The 22310-nt window shown below is 39.9% G+C and overlaps 1 protein-coding gene across 10 annotated transcripts in view; it reads left to right on the plus strand.

Annotated features, from left to right (window-relative positions):
- Positions 1–22310, plus strand: part of ACACA (acetyl-CoA carboxylase alpha) — a 305940-nt gene that overhangs the window by 37092 nt on the left and 246538 nt on the right. The window contains exon 1 of one of the 10 annotated variants that reach the window (XM_036911068.2): positions 9265–9412. The exons of 6 other annotated variants lie outside the window; for them this stretch is intronic. The gene's annotated coding sequence lies outside the window, so the exon portion shown is untranslated. Of the gene's footprint in view, positions 1–9264; positions 9418–22310 lie in introns of those variants that run through there. 3 more of the 10 variants (XM_036911067.2, XM_036911065.2, XM_057501252.1) reach the window with 3 other exon arrangements.

The raw sequence follows: 22310 nt of genomic DNA on the forward strand, positions 1-22310 counted from the left end.
AAGTCCATTCTTGGCTTCTGTGAGTCTGCTGCCATTTTGTTCCTTCAGTTTTTTTCTTTGTTCTTATACTCGAACAGATGAGTGAAATCATTTGATACTTGTCTTTCTCCGCCTGGCTTATTTGACTGAGCATAATACCCTCTAGCTCCATCCATGTAGTTGCAAATGATAGGACTTGTTTTCTTCTTATGGCTGAATAATATTCCATTGTGTATATGTACCACATCTTCTTTATCCATTCATCTACTGATGGACACTTAGGTTGCTTCCATTTCTTGGCTATTGTAAACAGTGCAGCGATAAACATAGGGGTGCATATGTCTTTTTCAAACTGGGCTCCTGCATTCTTAGAGTAAATTCCCAGGAGTGGAATTCCTGGGTCAAATGGTATTTCTATTTTGAGTTTTTTGAGGAACCTCCATACTGCTTTCCACAATGGTTGAACTAGTTTACATTCCCACCAGCAGTGTAGGAAGGTTCCCCTTTCTCCACATCCTCACCAACATTTGTTGTTGTTTGTCTTTTGGATGATGGCAATCCTTACTGGTGTGAGGTGATATCTCACTGTGGTTTTAATTTGCATTTCTCTGATTAGCAATGTGGAGCATCTTTTCATGTGCCTGTTGGCCATCTGAATTTCTTCTTTCGAGAAGTGTCTGTTCAGATCCTCTGTCCATTTTTTAATTGGCTTATTTGCTTTTGGTTTGTTGAGGTGTGTGAGCTCTTTATATATTTTGGATGTCAACCCTTTATCGGATATGTCATTTATGAATATATTCTCCCATACTGTAGGATGTCTTTTTGTTCTATTGGTGGTGTCCTTTGCTGTACGGAAGCTTTTCAGCTTGATATAGTCCCACTTGTTCATTTTTGCTTTTGTTTCCCTTGCCCGGGGAGATATGTTCATGAAGAAGTCACTCATGTTTATGTCTAAGAGATTTTTGCCTATGGTTTTTTCTAAGAGTGTTATGGTTTCATGACTTACATTCAGTTCTTTGATCCATTTCAAATTTACTTTTGTGTATGGGGTTAGACAGTGATCCAGTTTCATTCTCTTACATGTAGCTGTCCAGTTTTGCCAACACCAGCTATTGAAGAGGCTGTCATTTCCCCACTGTATGTCCATGGCTCCTTTATCATATATTAATTGACCATATATGTTTGGGTTAATATCTGGATTCTCTGTTCTGTTCCACTGGTCTGTGGGTCTGTTCTTGTGCCAGTACCAAATTGTCTTGATTACTGTGGCTTTGTAGTAAAGCGAGATCCCCCCTGCTGTATTCTTCCTTCTCAGGATTGCTTTGGCTATTCGGGGTCTTTTGTGGTTCCATATGAATTTTAGAACTATTTGCTCTAGTTCATTGAAGAATAGTGCAGGTATTTTGATAGGGATTGCATTGAATCTGTAAATTGCTTTAGGCAGGATGGCCATTTTGACAATATTAATTCTTCCTAGCCAAGAGCATGGAATGAGTTTCCATTTGTTAGTGACATCTTTAACTTCTCTTAAGAGTGTCTTGTAGTTTTCAGGGTATAGGTCTTTCACTTCCTTGGTTAGGTTTATTCCTAGGTATTTTATTCTTTTTGATGCAGTGGTGAATGTAATTGTTTTCCTGATTTCTCTTTTTGCTAGTTCATCATTAGTGTATAGGAAAGCAACAGATTTCTGTGTATTACTTTTGTATCCTGCAACTTTGCTGAATTCAGATATTAGTTCTAGTAGTTTTGGAGTGGAGTCTTTAGGGTTTTTTATGTACAATATCATGTCATCTGCAAATAGTGACAGTTTGACTTCTTCTTTACCAATCTGGATGCCTTGTATTTCTTTGTTTTGTCTGATTGCCATGGTTAGGACCTCCAGTACTATGTTGAATAACAGTGGGGAGAGTGGGAATCCCTGTTTTGTTCCTGATCTTAGAGGAAAAGCTTTCAGCTTCTCACTGTTAGGTATGATGTTGGCTCTGGGGTTGTCATATATGGGCATTATTGTGTTGAGGTACTTGCCTCTATACCCATTTTGTTGATAGTTTTTATTATGAATTGATGTTGAATTTTGTTCAATGCTTTTTTAGCGTCTATGGAGATGATCATGTGGTTTTTGTCCTTCTTTTTGTTGATGTGGTGGATGATGTTGATGGATTTTTAATGTACCATCCTTGCATCCCTGAGATGAATCCCACTTGATCATGGTGTATGATCCTCTTGATGTATTTTTGAATTTGGTTTGCTAATATTTTGTTGAGTATTTTTGCATCTATGTTCATCAGGGATAGTGTTCTGTAATTTTCTTTTTTGGTGGGGTCTTTGCCTGGTTTTGGTATTAGAGTGATGCTGGCTTCATAGAATGAGTTTGAGAGTATTCCCTCCTCTTCTATTTTTAGGAAAACTTTAAGGAGAATGGGTATTTTGTCTTCTCTATATGTCTGATACAATTCAGCAGTGAATCCATCTGGCCCAAGGGTTTTGTTCTTGGGTAGTTTTTTGATTACCATTTCAATTCCGTTGCTGGTAATTGGTCTGTTTAGATTTTCTGTTTCTTCCTTGGTCAGTCTTGGAAGGTTGTATTTTTCTAGGAAGTTGTCCATTTCTGCTAGGTTTTCCAGCTTGTTAGCATATAGGTTTTCATAGTATTCTCTAATAATTCTTAGTACTTCTGTGGGGTCCATCATGACTTTTCCTTTCTTGTTTCTGATTCTGTTGATGTGTGTTGATTCTCTTTTTCTCCTAATAAGTCTGGCTAGAGGCTTATCTATTTTGTTTATTTTCTCAAAGAACCAGCTCTTAGTTTCATTGATTTTTTCTATTGTTTTATTCTTCTCAATTTTATTTATTCCTTCTCTGATCTTTATTATGTCCCTCCTTCTGCTGACTTTGGGCCTCATTTATTCTTCTTTTTTCAGTTTCAATAATTGTGACTTTAGACTATTCATTTGGGATTGTTCTTTCTTCTTCAAATAGGCCTGGATTACCATACTGTTTTAATTACTGTAACTTTGTAGTATAGCTTGAAGTCAGGGAATGTAAGACCCCCAGCTTTGTTCTCCTTTCTCAAGATTGCTTTGGCTATTTGGGGTCTTTTGTGGTTCCATATGAATTTTAGGATTATTTGTTTCTAGTTCATTGAAAAATGCTGTTGGTATTTTGGTAGGGATTGCATTGAATCTCTAAATTGCTTTGGACAGGGTGGCCATTTTGACAATACTAATTCTTCCTGCCCAATAGCATGGGATAGATTTCCATTTATTTGTGTCTTCTTTAATTTCTCTCCTCAGTGTCTTACAGTTTTCAGAGTACAGGTCTTTTACCTCCTTGGTTAGTTTTTCCTGTACTCGATGTATTTTAAAGTAAACTTTTCATTATGTATAACACAAAGTGGATACACCTCTCTTTATGTCCTCTCCACAGACACTCCCCAGGAGTAACCATTATCCAGATTTTTACCACCGCAAAAGAGTTTTCCCTATTTTCGTACTTTACAGAACAGGAACATGCTCTTTTGTTTCTGGCTTTTCTTGCTAAACATTATTTTGTAAAATGTTTCCATATTATTTCATGTAGGGTTAGTTTGTTCATTCTCATTGTTTTATAATATTCCATTGTATGAATGTACCACAGTTTACTTATCCATTCTACTGCTAAGAGACATTGGTTTTTTTTTTCACTTTGGGCCATAGTGAACAATGTTCTTAGAGCACATTTGAAACTTTCTCCAGAGTATAAATCCAGAAATGGAGGCTGGGTTATTGAGTGTGCAGGGTATGGTCAGCTTTACTAATTAGTGCCAAACTGTTTTCTAAGGTATTGTCTACATTTACGCTCCCATCTGTAGCATGTGAAAGTTCCTCTTGTTCCATATCCTTGCCTAAGGAGCCGAAGAGTCCTGTTAGAGTGGCATAACAATGGAACTAAGCAGGGCTCAGAGTGCTGAGCTTTTGGATGGTTTTTAGAGGCTCCTGTTTACTTGAAGTAAGGGTAAAAGGTTCATATTGTCCCTAGGTCCCTGATCACATGTTTATAACTGGGAATGTTGGCCCAGGGTAGGATGGGGTGATGAATTTAATAACATAATCATTCCTGAATCAAGTGAACATCCATAGGATGTTTTGCTCTTGTACTGAGCACATGTAGGAAATGAAGGGGCCACTGAGAGAAAAGGGGAAGTAATATTTTCAGCATGCCATTGTGTTCTAAGCTCTGTGTTACAAACTTCACAGTTTGGGTATAACATTGAATCAAAAACACAACCTTGCAAGATAGGTATTATACCTCAGTTTTATACACAAGGAAACTGAGGCTCCAAAATGGCATCATTTGCTCAAGGTCATAGAGTTACTCAGTGGAAGAACCAAGATGTAAAGCCTAGTCTAACTGATTAAAGAGCTCCAGCTTTTTACAGAGAATACAGAGAAGGCAGAGTCCCTGCTTCTCTTGAGGTATCTGGCTTAGGTTGCAAAATACCAAGAATCCATTTTTCTCAGTTCTGTTTGCGTGTATTCACCCCCAAAACTATGCTGTTCAATTGATGATGGCCATTTCATTCATTGATTTAAACTACATTTTTTTTCATTCATTTTTTGTTTCCCCTTTCTTTCTTCCTTTTTGTTTTCATTAAGAAAATTGGGCACATCAGCACAGTAGGCCCACTGTTAAACAAGACTTGTGTTGGGGAGATTGCTTTCTTCCTTCTCGTTTAGTATGTTAATAAGAGGTGAGATTGAAGAAAATGGACATAGTGAAATCTTCTGGTCCAAGTTATGATATCGGAAAACTTGAAGACTGAAGGAATGAAAAGGATAAAAAGAAGTTGAGTTTTCCTGAATAAAGACTTTATGAAAAGTATTAATGTTATATTTTATAATTTGTTTCATATATAATAAGAACGATGGAGAGTGAGGATATTCATTTGGGGTAGACAGGCAGAGGCTTAAATATGTAGCAAGAAGAAGCTGAGTCTGATATCAGAGTAATGGAGATACTGGAGAAGTTTGAAGAGAGAATTGGGACAGGAGTAGGAAGGACACTAACCGGGAGAACTTTCGTGGGTTTGTGGGGGAGTGAGGTCAGAGCATGAGAAGGTTGTAAAGCTGATCAATATAAAATGTCAGAATCCCAGGATTGGGAAAGACCTAAATGCATTATCTTGTCCATATATTCCTTCCTTTAGATGAAAGGGTCCTTTAAATGACCTCTAGGTATTGATTTGTGAGTGTGGTACAGAGAGAGATTTTTTTTAAAAAGATATTGGAGGTGTTGTGGAAGAAGCAGTGAAGACTTGGTACCTGCCAAATGTAGGTAGTATATAGAAAGGGACTGGAAGGGCTCAGGATTGGATAAGGAGGGAGGGAGAGCTGAAATGCCATGTGAAAACCTGAGTACCCATGTGACAACCCAAGTGTCCATGTGAAAACATCATGGTGACCTCCACTATTAACTATGTCCTTTATTGTGCAACCCTACCTTTCATCATCAGGGCTAGGCTTACACAGTAGCCTCCCCGAGGACATTTTCTGACCTTATGGTGTTAAGTTCCCTCCAGAGCAAAGAAACATAGTATTCAGATAGGGCCTCTGTGTAGTCTTTTCTCTTATCTCACAACTGGAGGCACAGTTCTAGTTAAAGCATGAAATCTGTCCATCTGTAAAGCAGCCAAGTATCCTACTGGAGTCTTTGCCTCTCAGAGGCAACATAAAGACAGATAAGCAGACTGGGCTTCTCAGGTACAGAGCTAATCTTTATTTCAGTCAGTGAAGCACTTACTGATTTCTGTATCTAGCCCTACTCTAAGAACTATAGAGGGCCGCACCAAATTCTTAGAAATGCTCTCTACTTCTAAGATTATTAAAATGTAGCTGGAGAGTTAAGACCCACATATACACAAAAATTATAGCCTAATAAGTGCCAAACTGTGTGGTGGTGACCATATTTGCTACAAGAATTCAAAGAGATAGATTAGTAAAAGCTGGAGAAGTAAAAGCTTCTCAGGGAAAAATGGGACTTCCAAAGACTATAAAGATTCAGAAAATTAGGAGGAAGGAGGGATGAGTTTGCCAGAATAAGTAAAAGTAAGAATAAGCATGGCAAGAGTTAAAAGCCAAATTAGGGTACATTATATTTTGGAGTCCAGTGGGAAATAACATCCCAGTATTTCCTCTATTCTCTCTTCTAAAGGTTGATCACTGACCTAGCTACTTAAGGAATTTGGAACCATGGCTAGACAGCCACCAAAGAACAGGGGGCTCTTCATGGTTCCATTTTCTGTTAAGGCACTTTCTTTCTTCCCTTGGTTCAATTCTGGCCTGACTTTATAGACTTGCCTGTCTTGGCAATGCAGGTGTAGGAGGCATTGCTGTTTAACAGAGACACTTGCAGCCAAGAGGGGAGCAATAATGATAATTATTAAACTATTCTTTTCAAACTTCAGGGTGATCAATTAAACTGCAGTGGGACTGGGAATCTGCATTTTTAATAAGCCCTAGTAATTTCAGGTGGCTGGTGGAACATACTATGAGAAACACTGCCCTAGAGTAGAATTGACAATAAACTGCCAACTCTGATACTTTTATACAACTTTCATGAAAAACTTGGGCCATTTGATATTTGAAACCTTGTGTTAGGTTTCTAGGCCTTCCATAATAAAGTACCACAGACCACAGACCAGGTGGCTTAAACAACAATAATTTATTTTTTCACAGTTCTGCAGACTCTAAGTCCAAGATCAAGGTGTCGGCAGGGTTGGTTTCTTCTGAGGCTTCTTTCTTTGGCTTATAGATGGCCATCCTCTGCAGTTTAGGAGCTGCAATTCTGGCAAGTGCCTCAGTGGCTGTGATTTACAGATGTCTTCCCTCTCGGTGTGTATCTGTGTCCTAATTTTCTCTTAGAAGGACACCAGTCATTTGGAATTAGGGCCTACCCTAATGACCTCATTTTAATTTAATTTCCTTTTTAAAGATCCTATCTCCAAATATACTGACATTTTAAGGGACCGGTGGTGAGGACTTTCACATATGAATTTTGGGACACAATTGAGCCCTTTATGGGCGTCTAATTTCAGCTTCTAGAAATGTACCACTCACTCCTTTCTCTTCCACCTGTTAGTCTTGTATGGTAAGTTCTCTCCACTCTTTGGCTCCTCCTCTGCTTCTTACAGACTTAATGGCTTGTGTGGCAGGAATTAATGGAACAGCTCTGAAGAGCATACAGTAGAAATGGGCAGGTTGTGGCATGCACCAACTAGCACAATACTTAGAGGAGTTGAAGTTCTAGGTGTATTGTCTTAAAGACGCAGCTCTCTGCCCAGTTCCCTTAACATTTGATGATATTAGATTATTAGATCCTATGTAAGTGGTTTTCATGTATCCTAATTCATCCTTCATTTTTTTTTCACTCTAGCTCTTTCATTAGTCCTTTCCTTGGCTAGTTCTTTAAAAAGGTCAATTACTTCAAATATTCAGTGAGGTTTTGACCTCAGGTTATATGAGGGCTCGCTGAAGTTTCATATCAGTATAGTTTTTGAGAATAACCTCTGGTTTTGCAGTGCTCCTAAAACTGATAAACAGCAGCACCACAAAGAAAGAACCTTGGGGCTGTTGTTCCTATTACTTAAATAGGAAACGTAGTTGAAAAATAGAAGAGGCAGCCTCAAGACTTTGGTTCTTTCCAAAGCCATTTCTTCATGCCGGCTTCAGAGATCACTATTAGAGAGAGGCAAAGCTTTTTTCTTCCCAGGCCTTTTTTTTTCCCAGCCAGTGAAGTGAAATATCTTGTTAAACCAGGAAGTTGTGCTCAATTATCTTTACATTCTGATTTTCCAATCTTTGTTCAACTGACAGATGCATCCAATGACAGACTCAATTACTGTGAAATATGGCTCACTGCTCAGTAAGGTCCACATCTTATTTCCAAATTTCTATTTCTAGTCCCTGTTTAAGTACGTTGGTAAAATTCTTGGAGGAGTTACCACCTAGTGTTATTATGAGGGTTCCTACATGAATATTGTTCCTTGTTGACCAACTTCCTCTGCTTCTGCCCAAGGACTTCTGCCCTCATGGGTGTATTTCTATCCTATTCATTTTTTGCCCTCTGGCACAGAACTTCTTCCCAGCAAATCATCATACTATGTATCTCTCTTGGCCTTTAGCACAAGCTTGTGTAAGGATCAGGAAAGTACTCTGGGTGCTCCATTAAATTCTTGGAAGGGGTTAAACTCATCCTGTTCGCCTGAAGTGTAATTTTCTTTTCCTTTCCATCTGATATTATTTACTTTTCTGCTCAGTATTATATACTGGGACTCTTTTCAGTTACTGTTAATTTCCAACAAACAACCACCATGAAATTCTTGCTGTGAAATAACTGGCAAAACAAGAGAAGTTGGTTGGCTTCTCAAAGACTTGCTGTAACCACAGTGGAGGTTGGGAGGCATGCTCCAATCCGGGAAGTCGGGAATTTACTGCCATCTGCTTTCCCTCCTCAGGGCAGTCAGATAAGACCATTGTCCTTCAGCACACCGACAGAGCTTCCTTTACTGAGGCTTTCCTTGAGGGCTCCAGCAGCTAGCACCTTGGGGATGGGTTGCTTTGGGGCTGAGGAGCAAGCCAGGTGGTTTGATTATATTGTTCTAGAGTAGGGGTTAGCTACCGTTTATTAACTTGGAAACCAGCCTGTGTGATCCTGGGAAATTCACGGATGCAATAACCACCTGTTCAGCATTTAACACGAGAAGGCCCATACTGGCCTGAACACTGCCTACCCTACTCAGGCCTCGATTCTGAGCTCCCTTCCCTGGTTTACAATCCGGCTGGCCCGTCTCTCTCTGCGGCTGAGTGCCTCTCCCCTTTGGCTGGTGCGGTCGAGCGCCTCTCCCCCTTGGGTGGTGCACGTGGGGCCATTTCTCCCACTCCCCTCCCTCCGGGAGGGGGAGCTGGCCGGCCGGCCCTGAATCCATCCGGAGCAGAAGGGAAGTCGCGACCCTTCCTTTCTCTCCCTCTCTCTCTCCTTCCCTCCTCCGCCTGTCTCGCCTCTCAGCCCCGAATGGCAGAGCGGCGCTCGGACCATCAGCATCGCCTCACGTCGCCCCGCCCCGCGCCGCCCTCCCATTGGCTGTGGCCTGGCCCTCTGGGCCCACGCCTCGCCTCGCTGCCAGCCAGACCGCGCCGCAGCCGGGATTGGGGTCGGAGGTGAACAGCCTCGAGTAACCCCGGACGTAGTCACCTCTTTGGGTTCAGCCGCCGAGGTGGGAGGTGGGGGCGGGACGGGGCGGGGCCGGCCTCGAGAGGCCCCGCCCCTCCCCGTGTGCGGGGCGGGCCTGGTGTTGCGCGCCTGTCAGCCATCGCCGGAGCTGCCGGCCTCTCCGGCACAGCACGGTCTCCGCGCAGGGGCTCCGAGACCGCCTGACCGTGGACGCCTCGGCTCTGAGGTGAGGTGAGGGCCGCTCCAGAGCCTGTGATCCGGGACTTGGAGAGGCTGGGGCCCGAGGAGGAGAGGTGGCAGTAGGGGCCGCCTCCCATCTTCCGCCCGCACGCGGCCCGGGCTCCATCCTGTCCGTACCGAGTGCCAGGCAGCCTAGCCCTCTCCTCAGCTCTGGTCCTGCAGTTCCCCTCTGGAGAGACAAGGAGGAGCCTGGTTTTTCGGGGCGGGTGGGCGTAGCTCAGACCCCGGAACTGGGAGGCTTACAGCCCGGAGCCTCTAGGAAGGGGCTGGGGTGTCTGCCTGGAACTCACTCACGCCCTCCCCTCTCTCCGCCCCAGCCCCGCTGTGGTCTGATTGCTTACAGACCGCTCGCTCGCTCCAGTCCGACCCCGCGCTGGGTGAGGCAGTAGACCCACGTGGGAGGGGGATGTTGAGGGTTGGGTCTAGTTGGCGCTGGAAGTCTTCCTGTCCTGTGGAGTGAGGTGTGGGGTACGGAGCCCCTGGCTTCTGTTGCTCTTGCTGTATCTTTGTATCGTGGTGGGAGCCAGGCCAGGCGAGTTGTCGCTTTGCCAATTCCTGCTCCCTTGGAGTTTTATGTTTTCTGTGAGGGACGTAGTAAATGTATGTGTCTGTTGTTACTCTCCTTTCCGTTTGCCTTGCTGATCAAGGGAAGCTAGGAGATGGGAAGTCGGAAGGTGATGTGAAGCCAGTGATTTCAGAGGAAAATATGTGTGAAGTCCTGCCCCAGTCAGCGCCAACATTATTTTTGGATTTGGGGACAGGAAAGTGGACACTAGTGAACACTTGAAATAAGCTGTAAATATCAGGGACTCCATTTAGGCCTCGTGGGTTTTATAGAAGCATATAAGACTATAACTGCTCAGGTAGGGAAATACTTTAATTTCAGATCTTTTTGCTTTGGATTTAAATTGAAGACTGAAACCAAAAGACCCCAGGACTTCCTGATTCCTTTTCTACTTAAGCAGTGTTTAGGTAATTTACCAATGTGTGGAATAAACCTAACATCTTGGCCTTCAGTCTCAGAACTTGGTTCTCCGTGAATCTCTTTTTTAATTCATTTTTCCGCCCAACCCCATAGTGCCCATTAAGGGGCATGCTTGCTTTAGTTACCTGGTTTCTTCTTACGTGGGGTGTAGGAATACTCTGATTTTGTCTCTTGCTTCTTCGTGGGGATGCCTTGGATATCTGTGATGGGAAGGATTTCTGTGCTGCCGATTTGATTGGCACTTTTAAGGAAAACCTGTGTTTGGTCTAATGTAATTGGACAGCAGCTGCAGTGTCCAGGTAGGTGCCTGCTTGCTACAAAGTAGCCAGTTTCTTCCCACCTATCTTGCCTCAGTTTCCTCATTTCTAATTATAGGAGGACTGTTGTGTATCTAAGAATAATTAACATCGCAAAGTGGGCATGTGAAAAATGTCAAAGGCAAAGTATGAAGCTACCTGTGCTTACTAGTGTTGCAAAAGTTTTGTTTCACTTACGCAGAATAGAAATGCATCAAGCATACGGTTGGTTTTTTAAATGGGAGGGAGGGTGGAGAAATGGTAACATTTGTCTTAATGAACTTACATTCAGACTAAGTTATGTCAAAGAACTGACATTGTGAAAGACAGCCTCAGAACCCACTCACGTGGTTTTGACTGACCTCTCTAAAATGATGGGTAGATCGCTATGTAACATTCTATTTCCTTTTTTTTTTGGTATCATTAATCTACAATTACATGAGCAACATTATGGTTAATAGACTCCCCCCATCAAGTCTCCACCACATACTCTATTACAGTCACTGTTCATCAGCGTAGTAAGATGATACAGAATCACTACTTGTCTTCTCTGTGTTGTACAGCCCTCCCCGTGCCCCTGTCTACATTATGTCTGCTAATCGTAATGCCCCTTTATCCCCCTTATCCCTCCCTTCCCACCCATCCTCTCCAGTCCCTTTCCCTTTGGTAACTGTTAGTCCATTCTTGGGTTCTGTGAGTCCGCTGCTGTTTTGTTCCTTCAGTTTTTTCTTTGTTCTTATACTCCACAGATGAGTGAAATCATTTGATACTTGTCTTTCTCTGGCTGGCTTATTTCACTGAGTATAATACCCTCTAGCTCCATTCATGTTGCAAATGGTAGGATTTGTTTTCTTCTTATGGATGAATAATATTCCATTGTGTATATGTACCACATCTTTATCCATTCATCTACTGGTGGACACTTAGGTTGCTTCCGTTTCTTGGCTATTGTAAACAGTGCTGCCATAAACATAGGGGTACATATGTCTTTTTCAAACTGAGCTCCTGCATTCTTAGGATAAATTCCTAGGAGTGGAATTTCTATTTTGAGTTTTTTGAGGAAACTCCATATTGCTCTCCACAGTGGTTAAACTAATTTACATTCCCACCAGCAGTGTAGGAGGGTTCCACTTTCTCCACATCCTTGCCAACATTTGTTGTTGTTTGTCTTTTGGATGTTGGCCATCCTAACTGGTGTGAGGTGATATCTCACTGTGGTTTTAATTTGCATTCTCTGATGATTAGTGATGTGGAGCATCTTTTCATGTGCCTGTTGGCCGTCTGAATTTCTTCTTTGGAGAAGTGTCTTTTCAGATCCTCTGCCCATTTTTTGGTTGGAGTATTTGTGTTTTATTTGTTGAGGCATATGAGTTCTTTATATATTTTGGATGTTTACCCCTTGTCGGATATGTCATTTACAAATATATTCTCCCATACTGTAGGATACCTTTTTGTTCTATTGATGGTGTCCTTTGCTGTACAGAAGCTTTTCAGTTTGATATAGTCCCACTTGTTCATTTTTGCTTTTGTCTCCCTTGCCTGGGGAGATCTGTTCATGAAGAAGTTGCTCATGTTTATCTCTAAGAGATTTTTGCCTATGTTTTTTTCTAAGAGTTTTATGGTTTCATGACTTACATTAAGGTCTTTGATTCATTTAGAATTTACTTTTGTGTATGGGGTTAGACAATGATCCAATTTCATTCTCTTACATGTAGCTGTCCAGTTTGGCCAACACCAGCTGTTGAAGAGGCTGTCATTTTCCCATTGTATATCCATGGCTATTTTTTTGTATATTAATTGACCATATATGTTTGGGTTAATATCTGGAATCTCTATTCTGTTCCACTGGTCTGTGGGTCTGTTCTTGTGCCACGTTCTATTTCCTTTTCAATCAATGTCAAAGAATATTTTTTTAAAACTGTCACACAGACTGGTTTAACAGGCCTGGGGCTAGTGTTTTCTTTAAAAATTTTTTTTTAGATAACTATTAATCCTAATTTTTGGTTGAAGAAGGAAGTAAATGGAAATAAAAATTGTTGAAATGATACATTGGAGTGTAGTAATTTTAATTGGAGGAGTCTTTATCATTTAGGAGAAAAGGTTGTTATATCATTGTCTAACATGTTTTGAAAATGAATGATAAGCCCTATGCATCAAGCTTCTTTCCAAACCCTTAGTAAGATTATGAAGAGGTGAATGATCACTAAAGACTTAGTGGCTGAAAATGCTTCCATAACTGTTGAGGTGACTAACATTTTTAAAGGAAGTCTTTGTTGATATTCCATTTTAACAATTATTGCTTAACTAGTTTTTTTTTTTTTCCCCACATGAAGAGATTTTATTATCTGAAAGAGAAAATGGCTGCCCCCAGAGAGAGGGAGCAGCAGCTCATGGGTGAGGAAGTGCGTTTTTATGGAGTAGGGGTAAAGTGTGTTCTGCATTGGTGATTGGATCTTAAGGGGTGGGCGACTGTCTGGTCATTGGTGATTGGATCTTAAGGAGTGGGGGTCTTGGCGTGCCAGAATTTACCTTCAGTGGCTACAATAAAATTTAAAATTAGCTACGTGCCTAGCATTTTATTTCTAGTGGACAACAATGACCTAGACGGCCTGGCAAGTAGTTAAAAGCCCCCAAAATAGTGGCCGTTATGGGTATGATAGGAATGAGACTGTTACTTCTTTGTGAAAAAGAGCAGTGCTTAACAGTCAAAGTCAAGAATTACTCATCCTGATCGTACAATATCGCATTTGTTTTTATAAGCCCCTCAAATTCTTTTTGCAACATGGAGGGCTAGAAAATAATAGTGCTGATAAAGCAATGGAGATAGCAGCTGGATTGTAAGATGAAGTTTTAGAATTGACAGTTTGGGTTTGGTGATAGGCCCAGAAAACGAACACTGTCCCGTTTCTAGACCTGCTACATCAGTACATGCCCCATGGCAGCTCCCAAGACCTGCGGCTGACCTCGCTGCCAAAACTTGTGGCCTTTCCCGGAAGCTTTTCAGTTTCTCCCCAAAGAACAGCCTCAAGTCCACTAGGCTCCAGCACCTCCGGATCTTGCGCACCAGGTGCCCAGTCCAGTTCCATAGGCGGCCCGAAGAGGCCCCTGGAGGAGGTGGGAGCACTGCAGGAGAGCCCCAGGCCAAAGTGGCCAGGAACCTGCAGAGAGTGGGCCGTGAGCCACTGGGAGTGGGGCTGGCGGACTCTCAGCCCAAGGCACCCGGCATGGAGGTCCCAGGCTGGCTCCACGCCTCTTTCGAATCCCCAAGCTGGTCTCACTAGTTTTTTGTCCGTTTCATTATTTTTGCAGTTTAGTGAGTAATCACTGCTTGAGTCTAATGGACTATGTGAAGGTAATATTAAATAGATAGAAAACTAGCAGATAATGTCATAAGGACATTGTCTTTACACCAAGAATTGGTAAGGCTAGTTGATAGGGCATGTGTTCTTATGAGTTTAATCTGCCAGTCTTAGTATGTATGCTCTAAGGATATAGTTCTCTTACCAGTTTGTTATTTATTCAGGCTACCATAAAGCCATCTAGTCTCAAGATGATGAAGAAAGTAAGTGAAAAGTGGCTTCAACAATGCGGGCTATTAAGTGCCTTACTCAAAGGTTGGTGGCCCCAGTTGGTTCCACCTCCCAGTGATGTTATTTGGGACCTAGGCTTCTTCCATCCTCAGCATGCCATACTCATCCTCCTTTAGATAAGGAGCCATAGTCATGTTTACCATCACATGACATCAGGAATTGAAATTGCAGACAGAATAAGCTTAGATAAAATGGTTTTCATTTTTGAAATGAAAACACAAAGTTGGAAAATTCTGAATGAATTCATTGAGTTAAGTTTGAAAAGGAGACTCAGTTTTAGAGAATTCTTTCAGGAAGTATAAGGTTTCCTTTATGAATATCTGGCTGTCTCCTATGATGGAAATAGAGCATACACACAGTAGTAAAGTTCCTAAAAATTACCCTTAGCTTTTGTAGATAGCTTTCAAATCTGTCCTTGGTCATGTAAGTTGGCACACATGTATATGTATATATTTACACACATGCCACGTTGGGGGGATAAAGCGTTGTTAGGAGGTTGATATTTACACACATGCCACGTTGGGGGGATAAAGCGTTGTTAGGAGGTTGATTAGTTTTTAAATTTGATGGGAGTAGTATCAGGTTAACACCAAGGGGACAGATAACTGGGTTGTGTTTTGTGCTTCAGTATTTGGTGGTATTCCTGGCCCTGGCAAGGCAACCTGTTTAATTTTCCTTGGATTCCATCTCATAAAATCCAAGAACTTAATAGAATTTTTGGTATTAGACTGTACTTTAGTACATTAATTTTCTAGTCCAGTTTTCTACTCAGTATGATTCTCCTATTGAAAGCTTCCAGCTGTAGGCAGTTCATCATCTGATCCAGTGTATCATGGGGCAACTAACTTTTGAGAGTTCATTTTTTTCAACTTAAAACTCTCTGTGAAACCACATAAGATGTTGGAACTCCAGGCAAATTAGGAATTTCTGCTTTAATATGTTAATTTCTCCATCTCCACATCTCTGCCAGGTAATGTAAAGTATAATGCCTTAACACATCCAGAGGACATAGAAGGCAAAATAATTAAGTAATATTTCTGCAAGTAAGAAACTGTTTTTATCCTTGAGACTCTCCAGAAGGTAGCCGACACACCTGAGTCATTACTCCAGCGTTTTCTGAATGCTATTCTTTAACATAAGATTATGAAGATGAATTGAGTCATAATCCCAGAGATTTTTGAATTCACAAAATGGCTTTTTACTTGGAGGACTCTTAAGTGTTTCTAGGGAATAGTAACTGAAATAAACACTGTGGTACACATCTCCTTCTTTTATAACTCAAATGTTCATTTGAATTCCTATGAAACACTCAGCCTGAAAAGGCCTAGTGTTTACACAGCATTGTGAAGTATTGAGGGTGGGAGATCTAAAACAATTGTAAGAGATTATAAATTTTCCTAGCATCATTGAAGAGGTAACTCAGAGTCAATTACACACTAACACATAATAATTAAGTGAATGACATGCCAGTTGTCTACTTAAATGCTCAGGCAGATATGAGATAAGAGATCAGAGTGGCATGAAATTAACTGGGTAAAACTATTTATTGAATTTACTTAAAATCTTCAGTTGCTAATATCTAAGTAATACATTCACATAGTTCAAAATTTTAAATGTACAAAAGCATATACTTTGACATTGTCCCTCCTTGTCTTGTAGTCAACCCACTCCCCTTATTAGAGGCAAGCAATACTACTAATTTCTTATTATTTATTAATAATAGTTATGATATATATTAATTTTATGTTATTAATTTCTTAATATCACCAGAGATTTTTATTGATATTCAAACAAATGCTCATATATTCTTTCCCCACTCTGCCAACTTTTTTATAAATTGTGTGCATATTTTATACTTCTGCTTTCTTCCCTTAACATTATGGGATGAACGTTCTATGTTTTTATTTCCATCAAAGTTATACAAGTACATAGTGTAAGATAAATTCTAGCTGAAATAAGCAGGCGAAGAGAGGCAACAAAGGGCCAGGCAGTTTATTTGAGCGCAATTCCCGAGTGATATTCCCCCATCTGGCTATCACAGGCGGGGAAGTCACACTCAGCAGGGCAGACAGCGAGTTTTTAAAGAAGGTAGGGGGAGGCAGAGTTTAGATTTACAATGGCAGGAGGATTAGCTAGCCTAAGACACATTTTTCGGCTGTGCTAGTTTACATTCTCATCAACAGTGTCCAAGGGTTCCAGTTTCTCCACATCCTCACCAACACTGGTGTTTTCTTTCTTGACAATAACCATCTAATGGTTGTGGAGTAGTAGCTCTTTGTAATTTTGATTCACATTTCCCTGTTGATTAATGATGTTGAAAGTATAGATGTTGTCCTTATTGACCATTGATTTATCTTCTTCAGAGAAATGTTAAGTCCCTTGTCAATTTTAGAATTGTGTTCTTCTGTTGAGTTTTAGTTTTTTATATATTCTGGATAATCAGCCCTTATCAAATATATGATTTGTACACACTTTCTCCTATTCTTTGGGTTACCTTTTTATTCTGTCAATAGTGTCTTTTGATGTCCAATTTATTCTTAGTTTCAAGTAGTTCAATTTGCCGGTTTTTTCTTTTGTTATCTGTGCTCTTGTTGTCATATCATATTCAAGAAATCTTTGCCAACTCTGATGTTGTAAAGCTTTTGTCCTATGTTTTCTTCTAAGATTTTTATTGTTTTTAGGTCTTATATTTAATTTAGGTCCTTGATCTGTACTGAGTTAATTTTTATATATGGTGTTAGGTAACAATCCAACCTCATTTGTTTACATGTGGAGACATAGTTTTCCCAGGACTGTTTGTTGAAAAGGCTGTCTTTTGCCCGATTAAATGGTCTTAGCAACTTCATCAAGTATCATTTTACCATATTTGTGAGGGCTTATTTCTGGGCTCTTCTGTCTCATTGGTCAACATGTCTGTCTTTATGACAGTACCACACTGTTTTGATTACTTTAGCTATAGTAAGTTTTGAAATCACAGAGCATGAGTCCTCTAGTTTTGTTCTTCTTTTTCAAGATTATTTTGGCTGTTTGAGACTACATATGAATTTTAGGATTTTTTTTCTATTTCTGCAACAAAGCCATCAGATATTTTTTAGGGATGATTTCTGTTGATTTAATTTTTCCTTTGAATGTGCCATACTTCCCTGTTTCTGTGTATGCCTTGTGTTTTCTTTATATTGAAAACTAGACATTTGAATTTAATAATTTGTTGAAAACTGGACATTTGAATTTAATAAAATTAGATTTTCTTCCCTCCCAGAGTTTGATGTTTTTTATTTTCATTTTCTTCCGTCCCTCCCTCCCTTCCTTCCCTTTTTTGCTGTTGTAGACTGTCTCTGTTTTGAGGGTCGGCCTTAGGCTTAAACTTTAGGGCTTCTCATGTCTTTTCTGAGTCTTTCCTGGGGCATGCTCAGTCACTCTATAATTTTTCCTGGCATATGCGACACTTTTTTAATGTACTAGTGTTTAGTGTGTGGCTCCCAAAAGGGGAAAAAATGAAAAATGAATGGGTGATAAATAGTCACTGGTCTTTTAAATCAGCTGGAAATTCAACCCTAGGGGGAGGGGCTTGCTACCATGGGGGGAGGTGCAACAATAATGGCTGCCTGACTGCACCTCTTGCTTAGAAGCAGCAGTCAGCAGTCAGAGCAGTCCCCAGTATTTGGAGGACCAGGTTGTTTTGCCTACCCTGCTCCCACAAGCTCTATGCAAGGTACTCCAGGAACATGTGCATAATTGTCTATCATGTGGCTGAGGGTGGGGTGGAGTAGCAGCTGCTATGCTAAGAGGTGAAATTATAATTGACCACAATTAACCGTCAAAGTCTTACCCTGGAAGTTACAAACCTTCAATAGATTACAGAATTCCAAAATAATTACATCAGACAAATTATACCAGTGCAGTTGTTGCCAAGTGGGGAGACAGATTCCTAGTGCTTCCTACTTCACCATCCTCCCAGAATCTTCTTCTGTAAGGTAATTTTTGTAAGACCACAGGAATATCTTGTTTTTGAGTAACATTTTATATTACCCAGTACATTAGACATACATTTGTGATCCTGGCCTGTATCAGTTATTGCATTAATGTTTGTAAAATGAAGTATATTTTCTAATTGCTTCATTACATGATGTAATTAGTTTAAGATTTTGCTTTCTGAAAATATCTTTATCCTATCCTCACAGTTGATCAATAATTGATTGGGTCTAGAATTTTAGTTTGCAAATAATTTTCCTTCAGAATTTTGAAGGCATTGTTTTATTACCTTCAAGTTTCCAATGTAATTGTTGATGAATATAACAGAATTTCTGATTCTTGATCCTTTTGCATGTGACCTTTTTTTGGTCTCTAGAAGCTCATAGAATCTTTCTTTGTCTTCAGTTTTCTGAAATATCAGTGATATGCCTTGGTGCCTGTCTATTTGTTGTAGTAGGCCCTTCATGGACCTTTATAATATAATGTAATGATAATCATGCCCTTTTAATGTTGGGAAGTTTATTGAATTATTACATTACTTATATATCTTGCCCTCCATTTTGTTCTGTTCTCAGTTTTGGGATCTCCTATTATTCAAATAATTGCACTTTCTGGACAGGTTCTCTAATCTCATCTTTTCTCTCCTGTTGTTCATCTCTTTGTCTTTTTATTCTGATTTACTAACAGTTTTTCTCAGTTTTATTTTCTAATTCCTGTATTGATTATTTTCATTGCTCTGATGCTGTTTTTAACTTATAAGAACTTTTTCTTGATCCTTAAATGTTTCTTTTCAAAATATCTTGCTGTGTTTCATTTTTGTAATAACTTCTCCTGGCTCTCTTGGGGTGATAGTCCTTTAATATTAAAAATTTTTTAAGTTTTAAAATTTTGAAGTAATTTTAGACTTACAGAAAAGTTGCAGAGTTAGTACATAAGGGTGCTGCCTACTGAGCCTCACCAAGTCCCCTTAATGTTAATATGTTACATACCACAGTACCTTTATCAAAACTAAGAAGTTAGAATTGGTTCAATACTATTAACTAAAGCTATAGTCTTTACTCAGATTTTCCCAGTTCTTTTTTTTTAAAACTGATGTGGGTTATTTTTGTTTCAGGATCTGTTTCAAGGTTTTTTGTTCCAAGATTTTTGTTGCAGAATACCACACTGCATTTAGTGGTCATGTGTTCTTAGCTCCCCCACCAATATGTGATAGTCTCTTAGTCTTTCCTTTATAAAAAAACTACATTGACAGTTTTGAAGAGGACTGTCCAAGTAGTTTGTAGAATGTAGGTCAAATTTGTCTGATATTTTCTCATGTCTATATTAGGATTATTGGTTTTGACAGAAAACACTACAGAAGTGAGGTTGCTCCCCCTCCCCCTGCTTTTTAATGTTTCTTATTTTGCCTAATTTCTTCCAGTTGCATTTTTCCATGTAGTAGGTTTTTCTCAGATATCTAGTAATCCTTAACTGTCTGCTTAATGTTAAGAGGGGGAGTTGAAAAGCTGATTTGAGTTTATGGGGCTTGTTGACTATTAATTAAGTTCACTGTAGGGTGATCTGGCTGGGCATTTTACTTTATTTAAAAAAATTTTTTATTAAGGTACTATTGATATACATTCTTATGAAGGTTTCACATGAAAAAACAATGTGGTTACTACATATTCTCAAGTCCCCTCCCATACCCCAATGCAGTCACTGTCTGTCAGTGTAGTAAGATGCCACAGATTCACTGTTTGCCTTCTCTGTGCTACACTGTTTTCCCCGTGACCCCCCACACCATGTATACTAAACATAACACACCTCAATCCCCATCTGCCTCCCTCCTGACCCACGCTCTCACACCCCTCCTCTTTGGTAACCACTAGTCCCTTCTTGGAGTCTGTGTGTCTGCTGCTATTTTGTTGCTTCAGTTTTGCTTTGTTGTTATACTCCACAAATGAGGGAAATCATTTGGCACTTGTCTTTCTCCACCTGGCTTATTTCACTGAATATAATATCCTCCAGCTCCATCCATGTTGTTGCAAATGGTAGAATTTGTTTCTTTCTTATGGCTGAATAGTATTCCACTGTGTATATGTACCACATCTTCTTTATCCATTCATCTACTGATAGACACATAGGTGGCTTCCATATCTTGGCTATTGTAAATAGTGCTGCAATAAACATAGGGGTGCATATGTCTTTTTGAATCTGAGAAGTTGTATTCTTTGGGTTAATTCCAAGGAGTGGGATTCCCGGGTCAAATGGTTGCATCTGGTCAGAGATGACTCACTGCTCTGGCTGGTTGGGCACGGCTCCTAACAAAATGGTATTTCTATTTTTAGTTTTTTGGGGAACCTCCATATTGCTCTCCACAGTGGTTGAACTAGCTTACATTCCCACCAGCAGTGTAGGAGGGTTCCCCTTTCTCCACATCCTCACCAACATTTGTTGTTCTTAGTCTTTTCTATGCTGGCCATCCTTACTGGTGTGAGGTGATAACTCATTGTGGTTTTAATTTGCATTTCCCTGATGATTAGTGATTTGGAGCATCTTTTCATGTGTCTGTTGGCCATCTGAATTTCTTCTTTGGAGAATTGTCTCTTCATATCCTCTGCCCATTTTTTAATCAGGTTATTTGCTTTTTGGGTGTTGAGGCATATGAGTTCTTTATATATTTTGGATGTTTACCCCTTGTCGGATATGTCATTTACAAATATATTCTCCCATACTGAAGGATGCCTTTTTGTTTTGTTAATGGTGTCCTTTGCCGTACAGAAACTTTTTAGTTTGATGTAGTCCCATGTGTTAATTTTTGCTTTTGTATCCCTTGCTCAAGGAGATACGTTCAGGAAGTAGTTGCTCATACTTATATTCAGGAGATTTTTGCCTATGTTGTCTTCTAAGAGTTTTATGGTTTCATGACTTACATTCAGGTCTTTGATCCATTTCAAGTTTACTTTTGTGTATGGGGTTAAACAATAATCCAGTTTCATTCTCTTGTGTGTAGCTGTCCAGTTTTGCCAGCACCAGCTGTTGAAGAGGCAGTCATTTCCCCATTGTATGTCCATGGCTCCTTTATCATATATTAATTGACTGTATATGCTTGGGTTTATATCAGGGCTCTTTAGTCTGTTCCTTTAGTCTATGGTTCTCTTCTTGTGCCAGTACCAAATTGTCTTGATTACTATGGCTTTGTAGTAGAGCTTGAAGTTGGGGAGCATAATCCCCCCAGCTTTATTCTTTCTTCTCAGGATTGCCTTGTCTATTCGGGGCCTTTTTTGGTTCCATATGAATTTTAGAGCTATTTGCTCTAGTTTGCTGAAGAATGCTGTTGGAATTTTGATAGGAATTGCATCGAATCTGTAGATTGCTTTAGGCAGGATGGCCATTTTGACAATATTAATTCTTCCTATCATGAGGATGCGATGAGTTTCCATTTATTGGTATCTTCTTTAATTTCTCTCATGAGTGTCTTGTAGTTTTCATAGTATAAGTCTTTCACTTCCTTGGTTAGGTTTATTCCTAGGTATTTTATTCTTTTTGATGCAATTGTGAATGGAATTGTTTTTGTGATTTCTCTTACTCCTAGTTCTTCATTAGTGGATAGGAATGCAACAGATTTCTGTGTATTAATTTTGTATCCTGCAACTCTGCTGAATTCAGATATTAGATCTAGTAGTTTTGGAGTGGATTCTTTAGGGTTTTTTATGTACAATATCATGTTATCTGCAAACAGGAACAGTTTAACTTCTTCCTTGACAATATGGATGCCTTTTATTCCTTTGTGTTGTCTGATTGCTGTGGCTAGGACCTCCAGTACTATGTTGAATAGAAAGGAGGAGAGTGGGCATCCTTGTCTTGTTCCCAATCTTAAAGGAAAAGCTTTCAGCTTCTCATTGTTATGTATAATGTTGGCTGTGGGTTTGTCGTATATGGGCTTTATTTTGTTGAGGTACTTTCCCTCCATACCCATTTTGTTGAGAGTTTTTATCATGAATGAATGTTGAGTTTTGTCAAACGATTTTCAGCATTTATGGAGATGATCATGTGGTTTTT

Source organism: Manis pentadactyla, chromosome 4, assembly GCF_030020395.1.
Source record: "Manis pentadactyla isolate mManPen7 chromosome 4, mManPen7.hap1, whole genome shotgun sequence".
Taxonomy (NCBI): Eukaryota; Metazoa; Chordata; class Mammalia; order Pholidota; family Manidae; genus Manis; species Manis pentadactyla.